This window comes from Procambarus clarkii, chromosome 7 (assembly GCF_040958095.1).
Source record: "Procambarus clarkii isolate CNS0578487 chromosome 7, FALCON_Pclarkii_2.0, whole genome shotgun sequence".
Lineage (NCBI taxonomy): Eukaryota > Metazoa > Arthropoda > Malacostraca > Decapoda > Cambaridae > Procambarus > Procambarus clarkii.
In genome coordinates this window covers 34,443,971-34,471,506 of record NC_091156.1, presented here as the reverse complement: position 1 = coordinate 34,471,506, position 27,536 = coordinate 34,443,971, and the positions used below count along the sequence as shown (strand labels likewise).

General features: G+C 43.5%; 1 long non-coding RNA gene across 1 annotated transcript; it reads right to left on the bottom strand.

Annotated features, from left to right (window-relative positions):
• Window positions 1–1,769: 1,769 nt before the first annotated feature.
• On the bottom strand, window positions 1,770–22,977 carry LOC138358306 (uncharacterized). Its single transcript, XR_011225316.1, has 3 exons — window positions 22,771–22,977; window positions 22,251–22,341; window positions 1,770–2,184 (listed from the first exon to the last, which is right to left on the bottom strand). It is a non-coding gene; the product is annotated as an uncharacterized lncRNA (long non-coding RNA).
• Window positions 22,978–27,536: the final 4,559 nt, after the last annotated feature.

Here is a 27,536-nt window from a genome sequence, read left to right as displayed (position 1 = left end):
TCAGAAGGTGGAATTGGTATTCCTGATGTCTATGTGAAGGCGTTGGCTTTGTTTTGGGGGTCGGTTCGGAGGAGTTTGGTGTTAGGGGGTGGGTTAAACTCCTTGGGGTTGTTTTACTGCTCTATGAGGTTTAGTTTTTTGCTTGATCTGGATCGTTGCCAGGAGGTGGCCCTGTATACGCCTCCAGTGTATTCGTGGGCGGTTTTGATCCTTCTGGCGCTTTGTCGATTTCCTGGGTTTGTCTCTTTTGGTTGTCGGCAGGTGTATGGGGCGCTTGCCTCTCAGATGCCTCCCAGGGTCAAAAGTTTGTACCCTTGTTTCGACTGGGGGAATGTGTGGGAGGCGTTGAGTGGGCCGTGTATTGCGCCACGGACGCGTGAGTTGGTTTTTCGGTATTTGCATGAGTCTTTGGCTACGAATGCGAGGCTCTATAGGTTTGGTCGCCTCTGATAGTTGTGTTCATTGTGGGAGACGTGACACTCAGTTGCACGTCTTTTATTTTTGTGCGCGGGTTCAGGGTTTGGTTGGGTGGTTGCGGGATGTCATTGCAGCCTTTTGTGGTCCTGGAGTGCAGGTCGACCTATTGCGGTTTTTGTTTTTTCGTTCCCTCGGGGCTCCAGGCGGGTGCGTAACACGCTCGGGGTGTTGTTAGCGGACTATATTTTTTGTTTATGGGTTGGTAGGATGGAGGGGTATGGGGTGGGGAGGATTTTGGGCTTTTTGAAAGGCCGTCTGTCTTATACTATGTGGTGGTTGCGTCGCTCCTTTCCTAGGGTTTTTGATGCTTGGTTCACGGTCGAGTATGTCTGGGGTGCTGCATTGGTGTAGGTGGTGGGTTCCTGTTTGTGTGGTTGTGTGTGTGTCTGTGCGTGTTCCTTTGGTTCGGTTCCCTCTGGTGGGTGGGGGTTTGGGGGGTCTGTGTTTGTTTGTCTTTGGGGTTTTGTGTGTACTGGGGTTTGCTTGGTTACCTTGTGTGGCAGGGTTTTGTTTGTGTGTGGGTGGGTATGGGTGTGTTGTGGTGTTGCGTGGCATGTCTGTCTCTCTCCTGATGTTTCCGGTGCGTGGGTGTTTTTTCTGCTTGGTGGCTGGCCGTCCTCTGTCTGTGGGGGTCGGGTTTGTGTGCTGGGTGGCTGTGTTTGTTTCGTATGTGTTCCATTGTTGTGTGTTTTTTTGTATGCTTGTGTTCATTGTCATTTTGTCTTGCTGCCTTGTGTTATGTGCTTTTCATTATGGTTCCTGTTGGCACGCCCCGTATGGGTGGCATGTGTTGTTTGTTTTTGTGAGTAGATTAGAATGCGCCTCTGTGTGCCACCTATGTATGGAGATCAGATAAGAAATCAGAAGCGGGGAGCCACATAGTGCCACTCCATATTAGGTCACCCAAGGTGTGAGTGGTAGCAGTCGAAAAAACAGTGAAGATAGGTATCTATTATGTGCCACTATGATCATGTTCATTTATACAGTAAAGTATGACAATATATTTAAGTAAAAATGAATTTATTTGTATAATAAACACTCGTGGGTGAGTGCCAGTTACGCCCCCACATTCCTCCATGGGGTAGGTGTAAAACAGGTTCCTCCCGGTGAGGGTGGTCGCCCGTACCCTTCCTCGCACCTAATGGCCTTGACTTTACCGTAACAGAGTTCCACACCCAGCGGAGGTCGAGTGGGTCTTATATAGGGGTATTAAATTATAAATCTCCTCCAGGGGTTAAAAAAAATCAAAGAATTTATTAATGTTTTATTAGGTAAAAATCACAAATGATGTATAAGAAGTTAATTATGACCCCTATCCCCCCCCCTCCACCTCCCCTTCCTCATCTGAGTAGAATTCTGACGTCTCCCCATCCGTGGTGAGTGGGGGGAGGTCTTGACCCCCTCCCCCCTCTCTTGGGGGAGTGGGGTGAGTTGGCTGGTTGCCTTTTGGACGACTTTCCTTCTGACTCTCATCTGAAGTGTTCTGGAAAGAGATGGGGAAAATAATTTATAGGACTATATCTTTTATTTGAAAAATATTCTATTTCCTCTAAGAACAGTTAGTACATACCTCTCCCCCTGCAGGAGCGACCTTGTGTCCTCTACAGCAGGCATCATCAATTAGGGTACGTAACAGCATCTTGTTTGGGGCAGACCTTCCTCGTAGAATTACTACTCTACAAATGTGGACAGGTCCTAAGAATTGCACTGAAAAAAAGAAGAGGTAAAATAGAGGTTGAGCAAACTTTCTATTGTGGGAAAAAAAATAAATCTTTACCAGAAAGTGAGGGTAATACTAACCAGGCCCTTCAAGGACTTCAATCTTCCCTGCGTGTGTTTCTGGGGAGACGCCTTCCATTTGTAGGATAAGGGGGATGGGGGTCTTCTAGGGAGGTTGTGGGGTGAGAGGTGTTTTATATGTGGGGTAATCCCCCTGTTAGGTGGGTTGCCTAGCTAACAAAAATATTCTCTACACCACCTATAAGAACCAACCCTTACTCCTCTACAAAATGTCCTAACACAGTGATGTTTCATAGGAAAATATCGTCTCGCATAAGCGAGGGCTCGTTTATCATTTAATTTTAAACTAACGCTTGAAAATACATTATGTAAGTAATGTACTGTTGAAGGCAACCCCAGGTGACTCACCCTATGGACGAACATTACGCAATACAGTCCACAAGCAAGGGTAAAATCACTCTGGAGTCTGTAGCACATTCCAAACACCTTTGTTATTGTGTTAGTTTTAATAAATCCTTGAAAATAATGTCCATAAGTAACCGCCGACATTGCATAACTATCGAAAAAAAACATTCGATGTTTAACTTTATCAACATAAATAGCTACCCAATGTCCCATAGTTAATCTGCTATGTGATGGTAAAATATTAGTTATGAGAACAATAGGTTTTCTTGATGAGATATTTAAATGTTCTATTTCATCAGCATTATAACAACCTAGGTAGAGTGCTCGATCCCCTAGATTATTTTTTAAATTAATATTTATATCATTACAATTCATTATGTTTTTAAGCTCGCACGTCACACAGAACAGTTCTCTGTCCGTCGATGGATAGTACCCCGGTCGTTTCCCCAAACAGTAAAACCAGCCTGTTATATGTAACACCACCGCCAAACTCAAGCTCCATACGCAAGTTGCCAGATTTCTCCACAGGGAGGGAATCCTTTGTTTGAATGGTGGTTAAGTCAAAGGCGAATATCGATCTTCCCTTATTAAAAGTGTCATAGGCTAGAAGTGAATCACGCTCTAAACCTAATGTCTTCAAAGTTTCGTAATAAAGGCGGGCATAATGATTGTCGAAATCACCACCAATTCGGTAAATTGCATTATTGTTCAAATACATGGCGATATTTTTCAGTTTTGCATTTTCAAAATATAATCCATTACCTTGGTGAAGGCCAGCGAAATAATTCATTGGCACAATTACCATGAATATCCTGTGAGGAATTACTTGCGCCCAAGGCTGATCAATTAAGAGACTAGTTTGATTCCCTGCTAGGACATATGTTTTAGAAATGGTTTTATTGAAAGTATAGCTTATGGGGTCGGGGGATGCTAACAGTGAGCTGTTTAAGGCTAGGTAAGCACTTGGGTATGGGAACACTCGTGTTACCCACAACTTAGCATAATCCATATGCAGCCGATACTTAGAGCCATCGTCCACACTTGTATTTAGCACCCAAGCATGTGGGGAGAGCTCCAATCTTAGGCGCACATCTATATTATCTAATATGTATTGGTCTAGGGTTGTTACGTCCAATAGTAGGGGAAAACACATTGACAATCCTTTACCTTTTAAATCGGTCATAAATTTTTTATCCTTGGCGGTTGCCCCAGTAAAAAATGTATTAGTAAATTCGTTAGGGATTACACCATCATCACTCCAGTCCCTACGAAAGGCTCCAATCCTCCCCAAGGAAGACATTTTTGATGGAGGCATGGAGGTAATTAATTTAATAAACGACCAATAATTAAAATTAGAATTTGTTTCAACTACCTGCTCTCCTAAAAACACCTGAACACCTTTAAACATGGTATTTGACAACCCATTAACAAATTCCACATGGTCATCCTCTTCCAATTTTGTGGTATCGTCATCTTTCGTTAAAGATACCTTAAAATCTATAACAATATTAGCTAGATCTAAGAAGGCGCCCTGGGTTCCGGGGATGCGGAATTCTAAGTAATTATCCCGCAAACGTTGATTAATAGGGAGGTTAACAGGTAGAATGTCTATTTGCTGTGTGGAGGCAATTGAACTCTCCACATTACGTATTCTGTTACTTCTAGGAAATTGGTCAATAATACTGGAAGTATAATATTCTACAGGGATTTTCAACCCAGCTCCACTAGCCTCCGCCATGATCTCCTCCGAAAGGTGAAGTATGACTGCTTACTGTAGTGAAAATACATAATTTTTATACCCAAGGGCTCGTTTACATTTATTATTTTTATTTTTTCTTCTCCTAGAGAGTCTTTTAATTTTCCCGCCTGCTACCAATTTCTTCCCCACAGTCTTAAGAGCATCAATACCGTGAGTTCTCAGAGCGCTCTTTACATCCCGTCTACCACTGGTTAAATCACCAAGAACATTTTTCCCAAAATCGATAGCAGTCGGCGTTACAGTTTTCATGAAAAATGGTATGGCTCGTCGAGCCAAGCCGGCTAAGGTCCCAAAAAAACCACCACCAGATCTGAGATAAGGCGCTTGGAATGTGCGTATGTCATTCATCGCTCCCCCCCTCACCCCGTATCTCCCAGAGAGGGGGGAGAAGATCTCCCCATACTCCTTCTGGGAGGGTGTGTGGAAAGGTACTCGCATCCCGACTCCTCTGCTTATAATAACCGATGATGAGGGTAAACACTTCTTATATATATATATATATATATATATATATATATATATATATATATTTATATTTATATAGATTATATTGTTATACCTTAGGGCGGAGGTGTAAGACTACCGTAACCGACCTCCCATCTTCAAAAATAACCTTTCGCCCAAACTGATCCGTTATCTTAATGCTCACCTTCTCCAACGTGTTAGTATTTAATGTCTTGTACACTAGGGGATGAGCCCCTCTAGAATAAGAGTCATGATAATTGATTGCATCTAAGATATTTACAATTTGTCCCCCGTAACGACCCGGCTCGATGACGTCACTATAAATGAGTAAATAGTCACAACCTCCGTCATTGTCTGGGGGGAATGAGGCCACGATCTTTGAGGCTGCTGTAATGTCATCTGATTTTGCCTGATAAATGGTGTATTTGCGACTGCTGTCAAAACCAAGTACATTAGCTATTCTGTGTTTAAATTGAAGACTAAGAGAATATAAGGAACCAGTGCCTTCATTGTTAAGTGTAGAGGAAAGTAACACGCGCTCTAAGGATTGATCATAGGTGAGGATTGGTTCTCTTTCTGAGAAGTATATTTTGAAATCACCTCGGAAGCTAAGCTTCATGTCGGTGATTATTTGTCGGCTAAGCTCACTCGTGATGAATGTGATGTTTCTGGATAATATGTTGGTTTTGGGGGTGTAGGTGTAGATGAGATGTTCTGGGCTTTTAGAAAGAGTTCCTCGCTTAAAAGTAGCATAGACGTCTATACCAGACTCCCCCTCATCCTTGATGATAGCGTTAATTCGTCTGGGTAGGAGTATGTTGACTAAGGCCACTTCATGTTTAATGGAAGGGTTTAAATGTAGAGTGGGGATGGTGTTTGTAAATGCTGAACTTGTGTTGTTGTATATATCTTCTTGGTCGAGGCTAGTGAGGTATATGTAGTGTTCCTCGTCCATTGTTAAGTTATGTACTGACTGGGATGGGAATAAAACATCATTACTTATATTTTATTTTATTAATCTACTAAGGAAATATTACTTTTAAAAGAACTACAACAGGGGGGGGGGGGCTACATTTTGTTCCCCCATAACAAATTACATATAAAGAGCAGCAGCTGTTGGTACTGCTGTCGTCCGCTGCTGCCGCTGCCGCTGCTGCTGGGGGAGCTGTTGGTACCACTGACGCCGCTGCCACCGCTGACGGCACTGCTGCTGCTGCTGCTGCTGCTACCACCGCTGGAACCGTTGTAGTTGGTGGTACTGCTGGCGCTACCGTTACCGCTGCCGGCGATGATGGTACTGATGCTGCCGCTGTCACCGCCGGAACTGCTGTAGTTGGTGGTACCGTTGCCGCTACCACTACCGCTGACAACACTGTCACCATCGTCGGTGGACCTGCTACTGCTACCACCACCGAAGCTGTTGTAGATGGAGGTACTGCTGTTGCTGCTGCTGCTGCTGCTGCTGCTGTTACTGACTGTGGTGGTGCTGGCACGTCTTCTTTGAGCGTTGATGGTTACAGCTTTCGTTGTTTTTTCGGTGATGAGGATAACAGGAATATTTCCTGTGACTCTCCATCGAGGATGGAGTCAATACGATGATTTGAGAGGGGGTCGAAGTCAATAGTGGTTTCGATCCGTCGTTTGGCCGTGCCAGATGTTGTGGGTGGGGGTGGAGCAGCGCTGGAGGTGGATGAGTACTCTTGTAGGTGTCTCTTCTTCCTGGGGGTGGGTGGTGGTGCTGGTGGTGTAGAACGAGAAGAGCTTCCTGGGGTGGTGGCACCCTCCCCCACCACTGCATCTAGGGTGATAGTTTTACTATCACCCTCTCCCCTGGGATCATCATTCGGGAGGGGTACCATCGATGGGGTGACGGTAGAGGGACGTTTGAGGATTACCAACTCCTTGTTATGCTTGGCCAGCTCAGCGTTGAGCGAAATGAGCATGGGCCCGACGTCCTTGTGCCAGTTGTCCATGCCATCACGGGAGGCCCCCAGCCCATGGGGCACCACCAGCCGAAACATGGTTGGAGTTCTTACCATGAGATTGCCAACCTTTGTTAGGGCTGTTTTCAACCAAAACAGCCTATTCTTGGCAGTATCCAGGGTGACATTGGTGATGTAGTGGATGTCGGAGGAAGACTGCACTTGCTCCTGAGCTATAGGGTTGGACTCGAAGGGTGCTCCTGCACCGAAAGCGGAAATTAGCGCCACGATGGTGGGGCGGAAGAACAAGACTGGCTCTTCGACAATGTCTTGACCGTCGGAGGGTAGGGGAGCTATCTTCACCTCGATGTCACCCGGGGTAGACCGGTAACGTATTGTGGCCCTGTTGACACGAGTCAGTCCTTCACGTTCCACACGGGCATAGTTGTAACATTTCCAAATTACACTTGCCAGTCCATAGGGACGCACAACAGCAGCTGGGAGGTCATACACGATGACATCACCAACCCCAAAGGCGTGGGTGTCGGTGATGTCGCTGTCTATTGACTTAATGGACGATAAAGCCATGGCGGAGGGGCGGTTGAGAGGAACGGGGTAGAGTCGTCGTCAACTATGGTGACCGAGGGTGATGGTGGAGGCCTTTAAATACACCTGTGTCCCCCACCTGGAGGGGGGAGGGATGTATGGGGTGTGGCGTAGAGGCTGCCTTCCCTACCTTAAAAGTCCATACACACTCCGTCCAGTCTCGAAGGCTGTAATCTGGTCTCGATGTTGGAAGGTTAATTTTTCCATTTGCCATATCTCCGTCTGGATTTCCTGGGATGAATATTCTTCATAACGTTTCACCGTCTCTCCAAATGACTTAAAAAACCGTTCTGGAGGGGCACTCAACACAAGACGGTCATAACAATCCCACAATGCATATATCAATCTACATTTGTGTTCGACATACTTGTAGTACCGCTGAGTAGCAACCAACTTCTTTAATAAGGGAGATTTGTCTTCTGGGGGTGTAGCTGGGGGAGGAGTGGGTCTAGAAGCTTGCTCCATGGTGGATATGCAACTGAATATGGTGGTCTTTAAGATGGTCTTCATATAGGTCTTCAATACGGCTCCCAATGGGGTCTCCTATGGATACCCCTCCCCCCTTTTAACTGAGATCTAGCGCGATAATTACGTATGAGGATTGGGTCTATGCCAGCCACCCTCAGTAAAACCCTTACATCTTCCTTGTCACTTGCCCTAAATTGCCCCTTTGTGAAGGCTAGAGTTTTAATTATATCTAAAATATTTAAATTTTGTACAGGCTTTAATAAATTTCCGCGACTATCCCACATCACCTGTTGGCTGTTTTGTCCAAACATGTTCAATAATGCTTTGACATGAGGAATTTCCTCAATTTTAAAATTCACATTTATTAAGTTGTCCAGACTTGGATTTTGGGCTGTGATGGTGGCTTTATGTGGAGTGTGGCCAGCAACAATTACTTGCACTTCGGGCGGGAGGATGGAATGTCCCCTTTTTTTATTTATTTTTTTTTTTAAAAGGCGATGGTCGCGCCGGGCAGCCCGCGTTTTTTTTTTTCTTTTTAAGGGTGGCGGCGGGCGACGGTCGCCGGGGGCCCCAATGTCATTTAAAGGGTGTGTGACCAGCCCCGCCCGTCTGGAGGTGCTACTACGGCAACACCGCCCACAGCCCGTTGTTGTCAGGTGGGAGGAAGGAGTGTCCTCTTCCCCCACCCCCCCATCACCCCTACCAGAGTCGCAGGTGGGTAGGTTACGGGCTCCCCCAATATTATTACTTGGGGTGGATTCGTTTTTTAAAGAGAAGGACATACTTTCACTACCATCACCACCGGGGGAGGGCAGACCCACAGCATTAGGAGGTGATGGTGAGTTCTTGTTTTTATTAAATAAATATTTTTCAGCTATGAATCGTGGTACCAGGCAATATTCTTTCACCATTTTATTCTCTCGTTACTTATTTACGCAATTACCTTATTAGGGAGGAAATTAACGATACAGCCAAAGGTAGCAGAGCTGCTAATATCGCCCCACCACGTCTGGAGGTCAGTATGAGCTTCTTTTTGTATAAGGGAGTTTTCTTACGCGCTACAGATCGTATGTCGTTCTGATATCTCTGTAAGCCATTAATTATCTGAGGTTGAACTGGGATGTTTCGTTTCAGAAAATTGGCAAAAATTTCACAAATTGATTCAATTTCCTGCCGTTTTAAAGCCTTGATTAGTTTATTCCGCTTCTTGGGTGATAAATTGTTTAATAAAAATAACAACTGATGATGTTTCTCTACGAGAGAGTCCTCTTGAACTGTCATTTTTTGTTAAATTTGACGATGTCTTGAGCTTTAATCCAGCTATTGGCAGAATCTGGGTACCCTCTCCACTTGACGAAATATTCTCTGTGTCCTTTCGATGTTTTCCTAGACTGTAATACCGTTACAGGAAAATAGTCTGGAAGGGATGTTGCAATCAATTCCTGCTCATAAAACATGCCACTGATCGTCTCGTTGTTTAAATCTTTGATTTTATATGTCGGGATTGGATGTGTTCTGTCAATATGTGACACTACAAATATTTCTTCTGTATTTTGGTGCCAAAAGCCTTTGTGAAATATATTCCTGCGCTTTGCCAATCGCACATGCTGTCCAAGGTGCAGCCGTGGACTGATGGCAGTTATGGAGGAGTCATTGTTTAAATACATGACCTTAAACTGTCTTCGTATATCTTCAATATTTTGCAACTTATGAATGGCATGAGGAGTATTTTTTAGCATCCTGTGGAAAGTGTGGTTGTACACGTCCACAACTTTAGGGAGGATGTGGGTGTATTTTAATGAATTAGCTTGAGTCATATAATGATACAGTTTATGTTTTAAAGTTCTGATGGCTCGCTCCACTATGCTAGATTTCATTTCCGAAAATACACTATATAATTTAATATTTTTCTTATTAAAATAATTTTGAACTGACTTGTTGTAAAATTCTCTACCTCGGTCAGTGAATATCCGCCTTACACCGAGAAACTGAGGCGTTTCCTCTAATATCTTCTTCAGAGCGACTAACACTTCACTCGAATTTTTTGTTTTTAAAGTTTGAGTCTGCATTAGGCGGGAATAAACATCGACACAAATTAAAATATATTTAACACCATTATTGTATTTTTGTAAACTACAAAAGTCCCCTAGGTCACAGGCAATTATGGTACGAGGTTTAGGGGCTAATATTTTCCGTCGGGGGAACCTAACTAAATTTCCTCTATGTAATGTGTAAGATCGCTCCCCATGGAGAAATTCCTTCACATCTGCAACACTAATGTTGGGGTCTTTAAGTCTGGCAGCCTTATACAATTTTTGAATTGACCCTGTGAAACCACCTGGGCTAGAAATGTCATTATAGATGCTTGTGAGAATTGTTCGTTTCTGTGTCGTTAGAGACATTTTTTTTTTTGTTGTCGTTGATGATTACATTTGATACACAATTTCACAGTGGTCTTCGTTGGTGATGCTCGTTCGTAGTTGTAATGCCTCAGGAACCGTCAGATCGACCAATAAGTAACCATACTTGTTCTGGGATATTGCCCGACGGTATATTTCAACGAAACTACTAGTTGTTTTTCGCCCATATAACTGTCCACTTAAAATTTCAAGTTGGCTTATGTCTCTCTGCTTCATTAATATATAATGACTACAATTCAGAGTTATTGTCCTGGCGTATTTCCCCTGGGGAAACAAATTTTGACTAATTAGAATTACGGAAATATTACCGTGTCTCCCTCTTGTGAAGATATTGGCTATAATTGGACTCTGTATGGCTTCCAGGTATAAGTCATCAATTATATACAAAACTGACTCATTTGAAAAAGGATCTTTATACTCTAGTGGGTTAATCAGATCCTGGGAGACAGTAACCTTGTTTCGCAGAGAGGGAATGTTTGAAAGAGGTTGTTCTGTATTATTTGCAGATGACACTAAAATTTTTGAGAATTTTCCGTGGTATTTAACACATAAATTCCCCACTAGGGTCGTTTTCCCAGAATTACTGAATCCAGCTACAAATATTCTTGCTGGGTGGTGGAAAATATTAAGTTGCTCGTCTGTGACAGACGCACACTCCTCCATATTTTCCCCATAAATGGTTCAATTACCTATGGAGTGGTCGCTTATATATTCATATATATATATATATATATATATATATATATATATATATATTGAGTGTGTGTGTGTGTGTGTGTGTGTGTGTGTGTGTGTGTGTGTGTGTGTGTGTGTGTGTGTGTGAGAGTGTGTGAGAGTGTGTGTGTGAGAGTGTGTGTGTGTGTGTGAGTGTGAGTGTATTCACCCATCAAGGGATGTGTCCCCCTCAGGACATAGCCAGTCCTCCTGATGTTTTTTTGAAGTAGAAGTCCCCTAGTGATGACCTCCAGACGAGAGAGAGAGAGAGAAAAAAAAAAAGTTTTCTACAGCAGGCCTAACCCTTCTCTTACAAAAGGACTGAGAGGTGTTGTATGTGGCAACGTTGCCCCCCACGTTTCCGAGTCAATAAAAGGACGCTACACCTCCCCCACATCATGTATTATTGAATTGTGACCAAACCATCCACTCTCCTCCCCGTCTAGCCCGAGATGTAAGTAAATTAGTATCTATTTCATATAAGGGTTATATATATATATATATATATATATATATATATATATATATATATATATATATAAATATAAATATATTATATATATATATATATATATATATATATATATATATATATATATATATATATATATATATTTATATAGATAAGTAGGGGCAGGAATGAGAAGTGGAGTGATTTGAGTGCTGGGGGGATATATATATATATATATATATATATATATATATATATATATATATATATATATATATATATATATATTTATTTATTTATTTATTTATTTTAGGTAAGCGTGATCGTTATGTCTCGAGTTGGTGATATTTGTAGAATTTGTGGATGGGGGTCATCACATCTCTTCGTTCATAGGTGTTACACATGTTTCTTCTGCGGAGAAACTGTATGTGTACAGTCTAGTGGTGAACACAGGAGAACCTGTGCTGGAGGTATGACCGTATTTTATATATTTATTTATTCACTTATATCAAATAAAAAAAATATTAAGAAGGGTTTTCCCCTTCTCCATGAGTGTGGGAGAGAGAGTGTATATAAATTATACACTATTTCCTTCATTAGGTAAACGTCGCCAGCCCACCCTCCCTTCCAGAGAGGATGGCTTCTTGTGCTTTTTGTGTGGAAATACATCCTTGAGACCTCACCACACTTCCCCTTGTGATAATTGTGGGACCTCTGTGTGTGAGGACTTGACCTCTGAACATCTACAAACATGCCCCCGTGGTGAGTGAATAAACCCTCCACCTTTATTTCTCTTAAGAATCTTTTTTGAGAACTTATGTCATGGGGATTAGTGAGAGGGTGTTGCCTTTTTATTATTATTATTATTATTATTATTATTATTATTATTATTATTATTATTTATTATTATTCCTTTCCAGGAGCGATTCAGAGGCAGGTAGGGGAGGAACATGACAAAGCACAGCGTGACAATAACCCCTTAGGTGGAGGGGAGGGGGGAGAGGAAGCGATGAGTGATGATGATGATGGTGATGATGGTGATAGGGGTGACATCTCTCAGCCGGGCCCTAGTGGTCTTAGACCCCCTGTCATCAATAGACTTAATGCCCTAAATAGTGATGAAAATTCCCCAGATGTGGAGGATGCTATAGACACTCCACACTTAATTAATAGGGTGGGGGCTCTGGGGAATCTCTTTACTAGGCTGGAATATTCCATCCCCTCAGCCTTCGCCACAGACCCTATAGGACTCCTAAGCAACTTTAGGGACTATTACATATCTGAAATAGAGAATTACATGAATTCTCTTGGGGGACATGGCAATTTTACTTCATCATTAAAAATCCTCCTCGAGGTAAAGGTAACACTTTTGAAACAACGACTCACGGAAGATGATGACTTTAGAGAACACTTCATAACAACACCCGCTAGACTGGTAACTCTTGAGGATGTGGGTAATCTTATTGATAGCTGGGTGGCTTATATGATTACACGACTGGAAGATCTCCTTTCAGAAACAGAGGGGAGTGGTTTCATATTATATAATGTCGATTTCCTCAAAATCGTCATCTGTAATGCAAGTGTAAGGTCAGTTTTGGGGGATTATGTCCCTTATCCCCCATTTCTAAGGGGACGGCATGAGGTCTTCAACCCAAACCCGGCTGGTAACAATAAAACATGTATTATTCAGTGCATTGCTGCTTTTCTGGCGTCACAACAAGGGTGGAAGTGGAGACGTATAGGGAGACTTGTAGAGTCTCACTCTAGGGTTAGGAAAATGGTCAAATACGACAATTTATCCTTCCCTCTGTCTTGGGAGGATATCTCTAAATTGGAGAATAGAAATAAACTATCCATTTTTTTGTATTCAATACACAAACATACAGATGGCGTCTATCACGTCTCTCTTTGTCGTCGTGGTAGCAGACAGTACTCGATCATAGTTCCTTTATTGTTATTGGGGGAATCTCATGTGACCTTGATAAAAGACTTCGATAAGTTCCTTCGGAACTTTACTCGCAGCCACAAACGAAAGACAGTCTTCTGTAGAAACTGTCTCTCAGAATATCAAAATTCGTCTGAGCTAACAAATCACTCATCTTCCTGCGACATCACTCAGAAAATTATTTACCCTCAGCCTGGGGACACACTCCATTTTAAAAATACGGGGAAAGGTTATGCCCCTTCCCATGTGGGCTATTTTGATTTCGAGTGTGTCCTAAGCACTGAGGATTGTCTAGGTTCTGTTACAGCCATACATAGACCTATAGCATACAGCTATATAATTGTTGATAGGAACCACACTGTCGTTGATAAATTTACTTATTTTGGGGGGGACAGTGTTACTCATTTCATGCAGCGAGTTGCCACCAAATGGGAAATTATCAGATCTACCCTCCACCATTATGAAATAGACATGTCTCTTGAGGATATGATCCATTTTAGGAGACAGACTCACTGCCAGTTTTGTGAGCAGGTATTTACCCCCTCCAATTTCAAGGTTCAACATCATGATCACCTTAGGGAAAAGCTCAATTATATTGGAGCTCTATGTAATTACTGCAACCTCCGCCACAAGAATGCTCTGGAGAGTTTAGTTCTAATTGCCCATAATATGTCTTATGACATGGGCTTAATTTTGAGGGAGTTTACCATGGATTCAAATATTAAGAGCAATATCCTCATGAGACAGGGGACGAAATATCTTAAGGTGGAAATAGGGAAGCTTAAATTTCTTGATTCACTGGCTTTTATTACAGGTAGTCTTTCATCCCTAGCAAAGACCCACATTGATTCAGCCAGCCCCTTAACATTCACTCACTCAATGATAGAGGGTTTGCCCAAAAAGAGTCACCACCTACTCTTAAAGGGTAAGCAGTTTTTCCCTTATGAATATACCACAAAAATCAGCTGCTTTAATGACACATCACTCCCTCCTATTGAAATGTTCTACAGCTCCCTAAACAAATCAGGTATAACTTTGGACGAATATAGACATTCTAAATTAGTATGGGAGGCTATAGGGTGTAGGACATTAAAAGACTACCTCCTCATTTATTTGAGGTGTGATGTAGGATTACTGGCTGACATTTTTACACACCACAGGGCAATTCTAAATGATATATATTCTTTAGAATTGACACACTATTGCAGCCTCCCAGGGTACTCCTACGACTGCTTCCTGAAAAGTAGCAGAATATCGCTGGAGTTAAGTGCAGATGTGACGTTGCACAATCTCTTATCACAAAACATACGAGGGGGTTTTACAACTGCAGTTAGGAGTTATGTCAGAGCTAACAACCGCTATGTCAACCCATCTTTTAACCCCCAGGAGGATAGGTCTTCATTCTTACTTTATCTCGACTTTAACAGCCTCTATGGGAGTTGTATGACTAGGAAATTGCCCCATGGGGGACTAAGGAGACTATCATCTGATGAGATGAACTCCTTCATTAGCGGGGGGAAGATAATGACAGAACAGCCTTTCTCTTCTAACAAAGGGTACTGGCTCTTAATTGACACCAAACTTTTAAGACCCGAAATAGCTAGACTAACAGACGATCTGCCCCTTTGTTTACACCATAGGGGAATAAGTATGGAGGATATCTCACCATTTAGTAGGGGACTTCTGGAAACAAATAACATCACACACCTCCCCCCAAAAAACATCAAACTGGTTGGAGATCATCTCCCCAAAAAACATTATTTCATATCTCTTCACCTTTTACAACTATTTATTGAGATAGGACTTGAAGTGGAAACAATACATGCAATTTACGAGTTCCACCAGTCAGATTTTATGGCAGAATTTGTTAACACCAACGTTAACAATAGAAATGCCTCCAGCAGTAATGATAGGAAAACACTCTTCAAATTACTGACGAACAGTGTTTTTGGTAAAACGCTACTGAATCCAGCTCGTTATGCCATTGACACCAAACTAGTGACTTCAGCTAGGGCCTTTTTACGAGAGGTGAAGAATCCCCGCTTTAAACGAATGGTGCATTTAGGCGACAATAAATTATTGTCTGTCAGTTCCAGACCATTCATTAAAATTACTCATCCTAATTACATTGGGTTCCAGATTCTTGAGCTAGCAAAATACAGCTTGTACCATTTTTGGTACAGGGTACTTAAGAACCACTATTCAGATAGGGTACAACTGGTGTATAGTGATACAGACAGTTTCATTTTCACCTTACTAGCTGAAGATGTCTTTAATGAGATGGGGAAAGAACCCCTTAGTTTGTGGATGGATACGAGTAATTTTCCTGAAACTCACCCCTTGTATGATCCTTCTAAAAAGGGTGTTTTAGGGCTGTTAAAGTCAGAGGTGTCAGATAAACACATCCTTGAAGTTGTGGCACTCAAGCCCAAAATGTATAGTGTGCTTTTGCTTGACAATAAAAATTCCATCACCGCTAAGGGTATTCCCCGAGCTGTGCAAAGATCTTTAACACATAACCACTTTAAAGAGACCCTTCACAGTAATGGTGTAGTAAATACTTTTAATTACTCACAAATAAGAAACATAGGGGGGCAGATGGCAACCACATTCAATACTAAGAGGGGTTTAAGTGCATTTGATGATAAGCGCTTTTACCTAAATAAATACACTAGCCTAGCGTTTGGTCACCCAGACATACCATCCGAGCCCCACCCCAACACCTCAGTCCAAGGAATGTCCACCGAGAGTGAAGGTGGTGACGTCATTGAACCACAAGGAGAGGAAGGACAACACCCCACCAACGAGAGTGAACCCTATGACGTCAGCAGTCAGTCACCTGAGGGAGGCGCACTACATCCCATTCACTCTCTGGGAGATGATGAGTCATCATCTTCGTCCCAGGAGGAGGAGGAGGAGGGGGAGGAAGACCCCACAACGGACTTGTGGGCGAGAAGGAGAGGTCTTGTTAATAAATATTATGTGGGTGGAGATGACCTACAATACGACTATGTTTAACCCTATGTACTTTGATAATATAATCTATAAATCATCAGGATTATTTCTTTTTCTCCTTCTTTAAGTATAGAGGGTTAAAATATATCCAACTTAAAAACAACTAAGGGAGGCTGGTCCCTCTTACGGTACACTCAAGGTCATCAAGTATGAGGAGGGCTGGTGAGGGGGGACCGCCCCTACTGCGAGGATCCTGTTTTTACACCTGTCCCATAGGGGGAGGTGGGGGGGGGGGGGGGGGGCGCTCACCTGAGTGTTTATTATACAAATATACTGTCATACTTTTCTGTATAAATGAACATGAGCATGAACATAGCGACACATAATAGATACCTATCTTCACTATTTACGATTGTTGCTGCCCCACACCTTGGGCGACCTAATATGGGGTGGCTCTAAGTGGCACCCCGTCTCTGATTTTCTTATCTGATTACCCTTCATAGGCAGCTACTTTACTGTAAATGAACATGATCATAGTGGCACATAATAGATACCTATCTTCACTGTTTTTTCGACTGCTACCACTCACACCTTGGGTGACCTAATATGGAGTGGCACTATGTGGCTCCCCGCTTCTGATTTCTTATCTGATCTCCATACATAGGTGGCACACAGAGGCGCATTCTAATCTACTTTTGTGTTTATGCTTTTTTTACACTTTGTTCTGTTATCTGTGTTATTTTACTGTGTTATATGTTCCAATGTCGGTTTGTACTATACCGATTCCTTTATTTTTTACCATGTTATTTTACTATGTAATGCTAATGTGTTCTGTTTCCTTTATATTATGTACTGTGCTGTGTATTGCTTTGATGTATTCCATTGTTATTTTCCTGCATTTCCTTACTATGTTGTATTTACAGTGTTATATTACCATGTTTTGTTATTGTGTTCTCGTTTCTGTGGTGTGTTGTCTGCTGTTGTGTGGTGTGGCGCATGGTGGGTGTGTTTTGCGTTTGTGTTAATTTTGTATGTGTTTCTTTGTATGTGTATTCCTGTTTATACTTTACCCTTGGTTTTATTGTGTTCCTTGTGCGCTTTAGTAATTACTGACGCTTTTGGCGCGCCCCATCTGGGTAGTGCTGCTTTTGTGTGTGTGTGTGTGTTCTTATGTGTTTTATGTTATTCTTTGTTTTCACTTTTGTGTTGATCAGTGTTACTTGTTATCTGTGTTGTTGTTATTCTGTGTTCTTTGTTATTCTGCGCTTTCCTGTTTATATGGTTACTATACACTGTACTTGCTCTGTTTAAAAAAAAAAAAAAAAAAAGAAGTTCATTCCCTCCAGCGGTCGACCCCACAGACGCATTCATAAACTTTAACATGCTCCTCATTCAAATCAGGAATTTTCTCATATATAAATTATATTATAATACGTTAGCATATTGTGCATATATAGGCATAGGTTAGGTTAGGTGTTTAGGTTCTGTTGAAGATTATTTGTATTTTTAGTACATGGGTGAAGCATTTACAGCGTTGTAGTTCGAACAAATTTCGTCAGTGAAGCACTTGTTAAGGAAGTGTTCGAACAAAATCAGTTGTGAGTCGCATGTAAACTGTTTTTCAGTCATAAACGGGAGGGGGGGGGGGAGTTTGGCGGGTGCATGGAATCACTTATGGGTCTTTGTTTGGAGGACGTGCTGCAACAACCACACCAGGGTCTGCATGCTACTCCGGGCTGTCCACAACTGGAGGAGGCAGGTGAAACAACCTCTCCCCACCGTAGCCAGTGCGCTACCTGTTTGTTTGTAAGTTTTTTTTTTTTTTTTTTTTTTACATGCAAGCATGCAAGATAAAGACAATAAATACAATAAAATATCAGAGAAAACAAAAACAAAATACAGAAGCTACCGGCCAGATGGACCGACAGCACAGGGCAATAATTAGCAAAAATGGAGGAACAGCATACATCAAGACAAATTAAAGAACAAAAACAATAACAAACAAGCAATACAATGTAAGCAAATAAACAAAACAAACAAACAACCAAGACACACACAAACAAATCATAAATATAAACAAAGTGAAAATTAAAAAGAAAACACCATACAACAAGGTAATACTAGGTAATACATAAAGAGAATACACACTCTGCAAAACACCGGCCAATCAGCGGACATACTTGTTTTGTTTCCCCCGGGAACAAAGCCCGGGGGAAACACACATTGAACGCCTCCCAACGTAACCACCCCCAAGAGTCTCGTACACCCACTGGGGATGCCATGTCATCCGGAACCCTAGCTACAAACACTCGCAAGCAGGGGACCCAAATGGTATCACTCCTGACGCGAGTAACTGCCACAATCCCCCACATCAAGGGAACACCCCCACCATGAAATTCCCCCGGCTCGTCATTCAGCAGTAACACAGCAATCGCCGACCACAACCCGGTGGCATCACCGACGCCGGCAACATGTTCCCCAGGTCCCCAACACACACCCTCACAAGAGGGGGCTGGACATAGGACACCACCACCGGGGCACCAGCAGCCATGGGCACACCACCAGACGACTGCAGGGAACCAGGGCGGCGTGCATCCTTCCGTAATGTCACAACCAGGCCACGCCCAGCACCAGCAACCACACCATCCCTGGGAGCAGGAGCCACCACCTCCCACTGCGGAGAATCCCCAGGCGGAGAAGGAACGGAAGGCACCCCCGAGACCTGGGCACCAGCATCAGCAGGCACATGAACCTCTGCCACCACCAACCGTGGAAACAGCGACACAACCAGTTCCACACGGTCAACTCCCAAGGACCCACAGTCACCGAATTCCCCAACATCGGCCCAGGCAGACGACGAACGCCTGGAACGCTTGGGCTCCGGCCGGAGATCGTCAGAGCCGGAAGCGGACGCAAAAACACGGGTCCCACCAGCCGGACGAACCGACGCCCGACGCAGAACGGCAGCAGCCTCCACCACAGGGGGAACAGGCCCACGCACAGCAGGAGGCTCCGCAGCCACCCCAGCACCCAGCACATCTGGGACCCGAGGCGAGAACACAGGGCCAGGCACAGCAGCCGAAGACGAGGGAGAAGGCGGCGGCGCATCACAATGATCACTAGGAAGGCCTTCAGGAGCAGCGGAGACAGTGACAGGAGCACGTAGACCATCCGATGGCACTGCAAGACCCGGAGGAGAGTCTGTAACAACCGGAGGAACGTCCGGCGACGTAGGGGGAGCCGCATCCGCTAACTGAACGCTCACCTCTTCATCCCCGGAGACCTCCTCCAGAGGGAGCGGGGGGAAATCTTCTTCCCGGATGAAGTTGACTGGAGCAACCGGATCCGCAGTACATCCGGCAGCCTGATGCCCCAACATGCCACACCGGAAACAAGTACGGGGTTGCCGGCCATAATACACCCGCACATAGTACCCTAAAAGTCGGACAGAGGATGGAAGGTCCGACCTCAGGCGCATCCCGAGGGTACGAATGTTCGTCTTCAACCCCGCATATTTTCCAGAAGACAGCTTGTGCATCCTCACACTGACGACGGAGCCAAATCTCTGGAAGAAACGCAGGAGAAGGGACTCAGGGAATTCCATGGGGGCCCCATGGACGCTCACATACGTCACGGCATCACTCCGATCAGATATGGCCACTGAACCAGTGCTATCCAACAACTTCAAGGTACGGCCCTCGTACCGCCGGAGAAATCCACGGTACGCCTCCTCACCCACAAACTTGATAATCACTCGGCGAGCAGTCACCAGCTCAACCCCGTAGACCTCCTCGACCAGGACATGTAGCACGTCACACATGACTTGCTCAATGAGAGGATACCCTGCACGGCAGGTAAACTCCAAACCCACGGAGTTTACCCTCTCAACAGCGGGAAGATGGCCGCTCATCGTAAAAGCACCACGTCAACACCAGGCAGGGACAGCATGGAGGGTAGAGACACCCACCCCCTGCTGGCGAAAACTGCAACCTCCCCAAACTGCCGGAGCGGTCAGACGACACGTCTACACCCTACGGCAGCTCAGGTGGGACTCCTCTGTTTGTTTGTAAGTAGTTGATTTCAGTTTGGAAAACAGGAAAGCAATGCTACACACAGTGTTGTTCTGGTTTCAATATTTCGTTTTTAATTGATTTAATGTAGAAAATCCTAGTACACACAAATAACTCTTTATGATACTAAGAATGTCACTATTTTGATAAATGGTAAAATTCTGGAGCCTCACAAGAGAGAGTTGTTAACGAACTTTGGGGTTCAGTTGCTGAACCCATTATATGCTTCTGTAACAATTTCCACCACCGCCCACAGGGTGGGTATGGGGTGCATAATAAATACATGAATTGAAATATAAACCTTACAACAATGATAAAAAATTTGTATTGTTCAAAAGCATTCTTTAATTAATGTAAGTGAACTACTAAGATGCAACAACTAAGCACCTATCGCCTGTCAACACGCGTTCCATCTGTATCATAAATTGCAATGATGATAATGAGTGCGAATTTGATTTTCACTCACACTTGCATATTTTTAAATGATTTTGTTGTTTGTCTCAATCCTATTACTGGTTTAATTCGTGACCCATTAATGAATCAGGACACAGTTTAAAAAATACGAGTCTCCGCCGGGCAAGTAAATTCAAATAAGCTTGTTGGCAATATAACTGACATTTTATTTCCCTCAAATGCAGTTCTTCTTTTTTTAAATTTTGTGTCCTGTTTGATCTGTGTTTGAGTTCTCCATAACATTTACTGTTACTTGCATCATGTGCTCGAACTGAATGAACACAAAACACTTATATGGAACACTCACTGTATGTAACTTGAATGCTGTGAAGGACCTCTGGTCATGTGAGCCGTTTGGCCGAGTGGACAGCACGCTGGACTTGTGATCCTGTGGTCCTGGGTTCGATCCCAGGCGCCGGCGAGAAACAATGGGCAGAGTTTCTTTCACCCTATGCCCCTGTTACCTAGCAGTAAAATAGGTACCTGGGTGTTAGTCAGCTGTCACGGGCTGCTTCATGGGGGTGGAGGCCTGGTCGAGGACCGGGCCGCGGGGACACTAAAGCCCCGAAATCATCTCAAGATAACCTCAAGATATGTGTCAAGACACCGAGGCCAAGGGAGACCAGGGTGAACAGTTATTCCCACAGTAACACTGCAGGTAAAGTCTGAAGGGTCTCAACTATATGGGTAGATCTGATTAGGTGGAACTCACCTCCCTTTACAATGACAAATAAATGTGGCGTTTTGTAGTCAGTGATTTTATTAGAATTGAGTACTGGATATGGACGGTCCGGAACTCCAACAACGAAAGCTGTAGGTGACCTTTTGCAGTTCCGATTGCTTTGTGGACGAGCGAAGTGCAACGAGAGGATACGGGGTCACCCTGAGAACGTTCTGGCGACCTGCACTTCGCATAGGTGGTGTCTCCTAACCAATTGGGCTGGACGGTAGAGCGACGGTCTCGTTTCATGCAGGTCTGTGTTCAATCCCCCGACCGTCCAAGTGGTTGGGCACAATTCCTTCCCCCCCTTCCCATCCCAAATCCTTATCCTGACCCCCTTCCAATTGCTATATAGTCGTAATGACTTGGCGCTTTCCCCTGAAAATTTCCGTTCCCTTAGGTGGGATCTGGAAGAGTGGTCCCTCTAGGTCTGTGACTGTCTCTTTGTGGTCATTACATCATGTGGTGGGACGTGTGTCGCAAGAGTTACACACACTTAAGTCATATAAACTAAGGGTGGTCGGGAGTGGTTCGACACTGCATGCTCTATCTAACATTTCCCAGATGTGTATGGAAATGTATTTTGTTTTCATCTTATTGCAGCGCTGGAAATTTAGCTTTGTAAAAGTTTATTATTATTTTTCATCAATGAGAAAATATCAATACTGGAAAAACCTACCTGCGAGATTGCCATCCCCAACATGCCTGACCAGGTACCATCTTCACGTTTAATGCCCCAAGCCCCATCAGATGGCCTCAAGTATATGTACCTGGAGCCGAGAAAACCAAGACTGTTTCATGGGTATAATAACATGTAAAACCACCAATAACTTGCATCATTATATTTGCGTTACGTGTACCACAGACTAGTGAAAAGTATTTAATTACTTTAAAAAGTTATTTTGATATATAACACTTGGCAGGTCACAAAATCTTATTAAAACATAATTGTAAAGAGTTTTGCTAAGTAAAATTAGTTTATATTCTACATTAACATCGACTTTAGGACTTTGGAAACATAAGTAATGCGACATTCCATCGATTTAAAATTAACGCTTGCTTAGCATGTTATTTAATGTACAAAATTAATCATCATCTGCTCTTGTGTAATTGTAAACTGTAACTTGCAAGGAGGCAACAGACCTGTAGAGGTAAGACTATTACCAGGTATCATGCTGGCTCTAGAAACTGTAACTTACGAGAAGTTGAGCGCCTTGGCCAGGTAGGATACAAGGTCTGCCAGGGGTCCTGAGAATGTTACCGTCTCTGCAAGGCGTGGCTCAGCTTTCTCCTGGTTAACTAATGTCAGCATTGGGCATGTCTCTGCTGCCACCTTCAGAGTAGGTCGATGAGCAAATCTGACACCAGATTAAATTATTACATGCTGTTTTCACTACAATATGCCTGCAAACTGTTTTTTAATCCAATTATAAATAATCATTGTTCGAGCATCTTAACAATTTACATATTATTCCTTAATGAGTACAAAAAAAAGCTGATATAAATTATGCCTGTAAAAATGTTAGTGAAGACTACAGAACTGTTTTCATTCACATGGATTATACATGCCCTCTGTAATATATTCAGCTGTAAGGCAATACATCACATGAAATGGATACATCACATGAAACGAGGACAGCGATCTGGGATAGTACGGAGGCAAGATGTTCACTGTTCGAATATGACTTAACCTAACCTAGCCTAAAGTGTAAGATGCGTGTACAAGGGAAGGAACACACAAACTTACAATTTATATCTATAAAACAGAATGTCTGCTTATCTGTCTATTAGTCTATTAAAGGTTTCTCCAGACGTTTGGGGCTAGCCAGTCAATACTTTTGAGGGTGACAGGTCAGGGTGAAGGGTAAGGAAGGTGATGAAGGGTAGGGAAAGTGGTGACGAGTGTGGCAGGTGGTGAAGGGTAGGGAAGGTGGTGAAGTGTAAGGAAGTTGGTGAAGGGTAGGGAAGGTGGTGAAGAGTAGGGAAAGTGGTGATGAGTAGGGAAGGTGGTGGTGGGAAGGAAAGATGGTGAAGAGTGGGGAAAGTGGTGAAGAGTAGTGAAAGTGGTAAAGAGTAGGGTAGGTAATGAAGGGTATGGAAGGTCGTGATGGGTAGGGAATGTCGTAAAGGGTAGGGAAGGTGTTGAAGTGTAGGGAAGGATGTGAAGTGTAGGGAAGGTGGTGAATGGTAGGTGTCGGAAGTTCCGACATCAACTTACTAACCCCTGTCATACGAGGTTAAAGTGGCTATGTCAGGTACTTACTAACAATATTAATATTAATAATTGTATTACAGAGATCGTACCTAGTGGCTCCCAGGAAAAACTGGAGTTGCCACGTGGGAAAAGTAGCTGTGGAAAAGTATTTATTAAGACTGAATACAAATGTAATTCATTAATAAATAAGGGTCTTCCTCCTATAACTGATAATTAAATCAGAGAAAAATTGGATGCGCCCAGTATGTACTGAGGGGGGAAAGAGATGAGCCAAGCGACGCAATGTCATTTGGTGAGAGGACGCTACGACAGCAGGAATACTGAATGTGTACCTAGCCCACAGACGCGCAAATGTACTAGTGTCTAATATAATCAAGACCTTTCCTGATCCTTGCAATACAGGAACCGCAAGATTCCGCCCAACTGTCGAGCTCTGCATTAAGGAAATTATCGTTTCCGAGTAATTGCTTCTAATTGTGTAGTGTCCATTTGCATAATGTATTGAACATTGCCCGGTTAGGTTGTAGGCGTTCTAACTAAAAGGGGTAAGACAAATTATTAATGCTTACTCTTCTACCTTGAATATACTCCGTATGTTGATAACAGCACACTACTTGGCAGGTAACGTACCAGAAAAGGACGCCGGATGACCTGCAGTAACATAAGGTTTCTTAAGTTGCCGTAACAGTGTCTGCCTACAAGGTTCCCTGGCCACGATTGATGGAAATCCAGGGCTTTTTATCAGGCCATTCAACTTTTGAGCTAAGCATTAATTGTTAACTCACTAGTGTGTAGATTAACTAACATTTGTAATCTTGCTTCCCACCACTGGTGGTATAGATTATGAAAGTACAACACCCCACTCCCCCTGTTATGAATCCAGCATTGTTTCTAATATTATCATGATAATTATGCCTAGCATTTTATACTTTCCCTGTTCTGTTCTATTATTAGTATAATATCCATTTGTGTTCCACTTAATATTGTATGATATATATAATATTGTATGATGTATATTGTAGCATGCTGTAGTGTGCCTGAGTTGCATTAATTTTAATAGGCTTGTGCAAGTTATTTCTTGTTGGAGGGAGTGTGGTATCCTTTGGGGGGGGGGATGACCATATTTGGATGTGTCCAGAGTGCGGCTTGTTGTAAAGTTAGCGTTTATATTTCAACCTTGATTATTTCCTGTTATTGAGTGTAATAAATTCATATGATTATTGTAACAGTATTATATACTCTTAAGATTACTGATTATATGGTTCTTAGTACTAAACTTTGTAAGTAGAGTTTTCACGAGAGTTCATGTGGATGCTTAGTTGATGTTTTGGTAGGACGTCTGCTTTGCTGGCGAGAGGCTAGGTAGTCGCGTGGGTGAGCTGCACGAGGGAGCCGTGCCGGCTTTGGGCTGTTTGGTCAAGACAAGGTAGGGGGGGAGATATGGGCATTTGAGTTTCCCTGCCCGCCATAGGGTCAGTCTGAGCAGGGGAGCAGGTGGACGAGGACGTGTCTGGGTGGAGGGGGGGGGGGAGTTTTCCCCCTCCACCCCCGTTAATTGCGGACGTTACCGTGTTGTCTAGCAGGGATGGCACTCCCGCCATCCCGGGTTGTGTCTAGGCCCAATTTTCGTGAATTTCGAGGGCCAACGAGGTACGGAAGGACCAGTAAAATAGCCTCAGAGACAGTGGGCACCCATGAGGCAGCTGGCAGAGCCTCATGGTGTAACAGGTGGTTTGAATATCCTGTCTAATGTAGAACTATTGACTATTTTTTTTTTTTTTTTTTTTTTTTTTAAACAGAGCAAGTACAGCGTATAGTAACCATATAAACAGGAAAGCACAGAATAACGAAGAACATAGAATAACAACAACACAGATAACAAGTAACACAGACCAACACAAAAGTGTAAACAAAGAATAACAGAAAACACATAAGAACACACACACACACACAAAAACAAAAGCAGCACTACCCAGATGGGGCGTGCCAAAAGCGTCAGGAATTACAAAAGCGCACAAGGAGCACAATAAAACCAAGGGTAAAGTATAAACAGGAATACACATACAAAGAAACACATACAAAAATAACACAAACGCAAAACACACCCACCATGCGCCACACCACACAACAGCAGACAACACACCATAACAAACATGTCAATAAACACAATAACAAACATGTCAATATAACACTGTAAATACAACACAGTAAGGAAATGCAGGAAAATAACAATGGAATACAACAAAGCAAAACACAGCACAGTACACAAAATAAAGGAAACAGAACACATTAGCATTACATTGTAAAATAACATAGTAAAAAAGAAAGGAATCGGTATAGTACAAACCGACATTGGAACATATAACACAGTAAAATGACACAGATAACAGAAAAAAGTGTAAAAAAAAAACATAAACACACAAACAAACAACACATGCCACCCATACGGGGTGTGCCAACAGGAACCAGAATGAAAAGCACATAACACATGGCAACAAGACAAAATGACAAACACAAGCATACAAAAACACATAACAATGGAACACATACGAAACAAACACAGCCACCCAGCACACAAACCCGACCCCCACAGACAGAGGACGGCCAGCCACCAAGCAGAAAGAAAAAACACCCACACACCGGACACATCAGGAGAGAGACAGACATGCCACACAACACCACAACACACCCATACCCACCCACACACAAACAAAATCCTGCCACACAAGGTAACCAAGCAAACCCCAGTACACACAAAACCCCAAAGACAAACAAACACAGACCCCCCAAACCCACACCCACCAGAGGGAACCGAACCAAAGGAACACGCACACACACACACACAACCACACCCACAGGAACCCACCACCTACACCAACGCAGCACCCCGGACATACTCGACCGTGAACCAAGCATCAAAAACCCTAGGAAAGGAGCGACGCAACCACCACATAGTATAAGACAGACGGCCTTTCAAAAAGCCCAAAATCCTCCCAACCCCATACCCCTCCATCCTACCAACCCATAAACAAAAAATATAGTCCGCTAACAACACCCCGAGCGTGTTACGCACCCGCCTGGAGCCCCGAGGGAACGAAAAAAACAAAAACCGCAATAGGTCGACCTGCACTCCAGGACCACAAAAGGCTGCAATGACATCCCGCAACCACCCAACCAAACCCTGAACCCGCGCACAAAAATAAAAGACGTGCAACTGAGTGTCACGTCTCCCACAATGAACACAACCATCAGAGGCGACCAAACCCAACATAAAGAGCCTTGCATTCGTAGCCAAAGACTCATGCAAATATCGAAAAACCAACTCACGCGTCCGTGGCGCAATACACGGCCCACTCAACGCCTCCCACACATTCCCCCAGTCGAAACAAGGGTACAAACTTTCAACCCTGGGAGGCACCCGAGAGGCAAGCGCCCCATACACTTCCCGACAACCAAAAGAGACAAACCCATGAAAGCGACAAAGCGCCCGAAGGATCAAAACCGCCCACGAATACACTGGAGGCGTATACATGGCCACCTCCTGGCAACGATCCAGATCAAGCAAAAAACTAAACCTCATAGAGCAGTAAAACAACCCCAAGGAATTTAACCCACCCCCTAACACCAAACTCCTCCGCACCGACCCCCAAAACAAAGCCAACGCCTTCACATAGACATCAGGAATACCAATCCCACCTTCTGACACCTTAAGACATAACGTAGATCGACGAACCGGATGATACCGGCCAC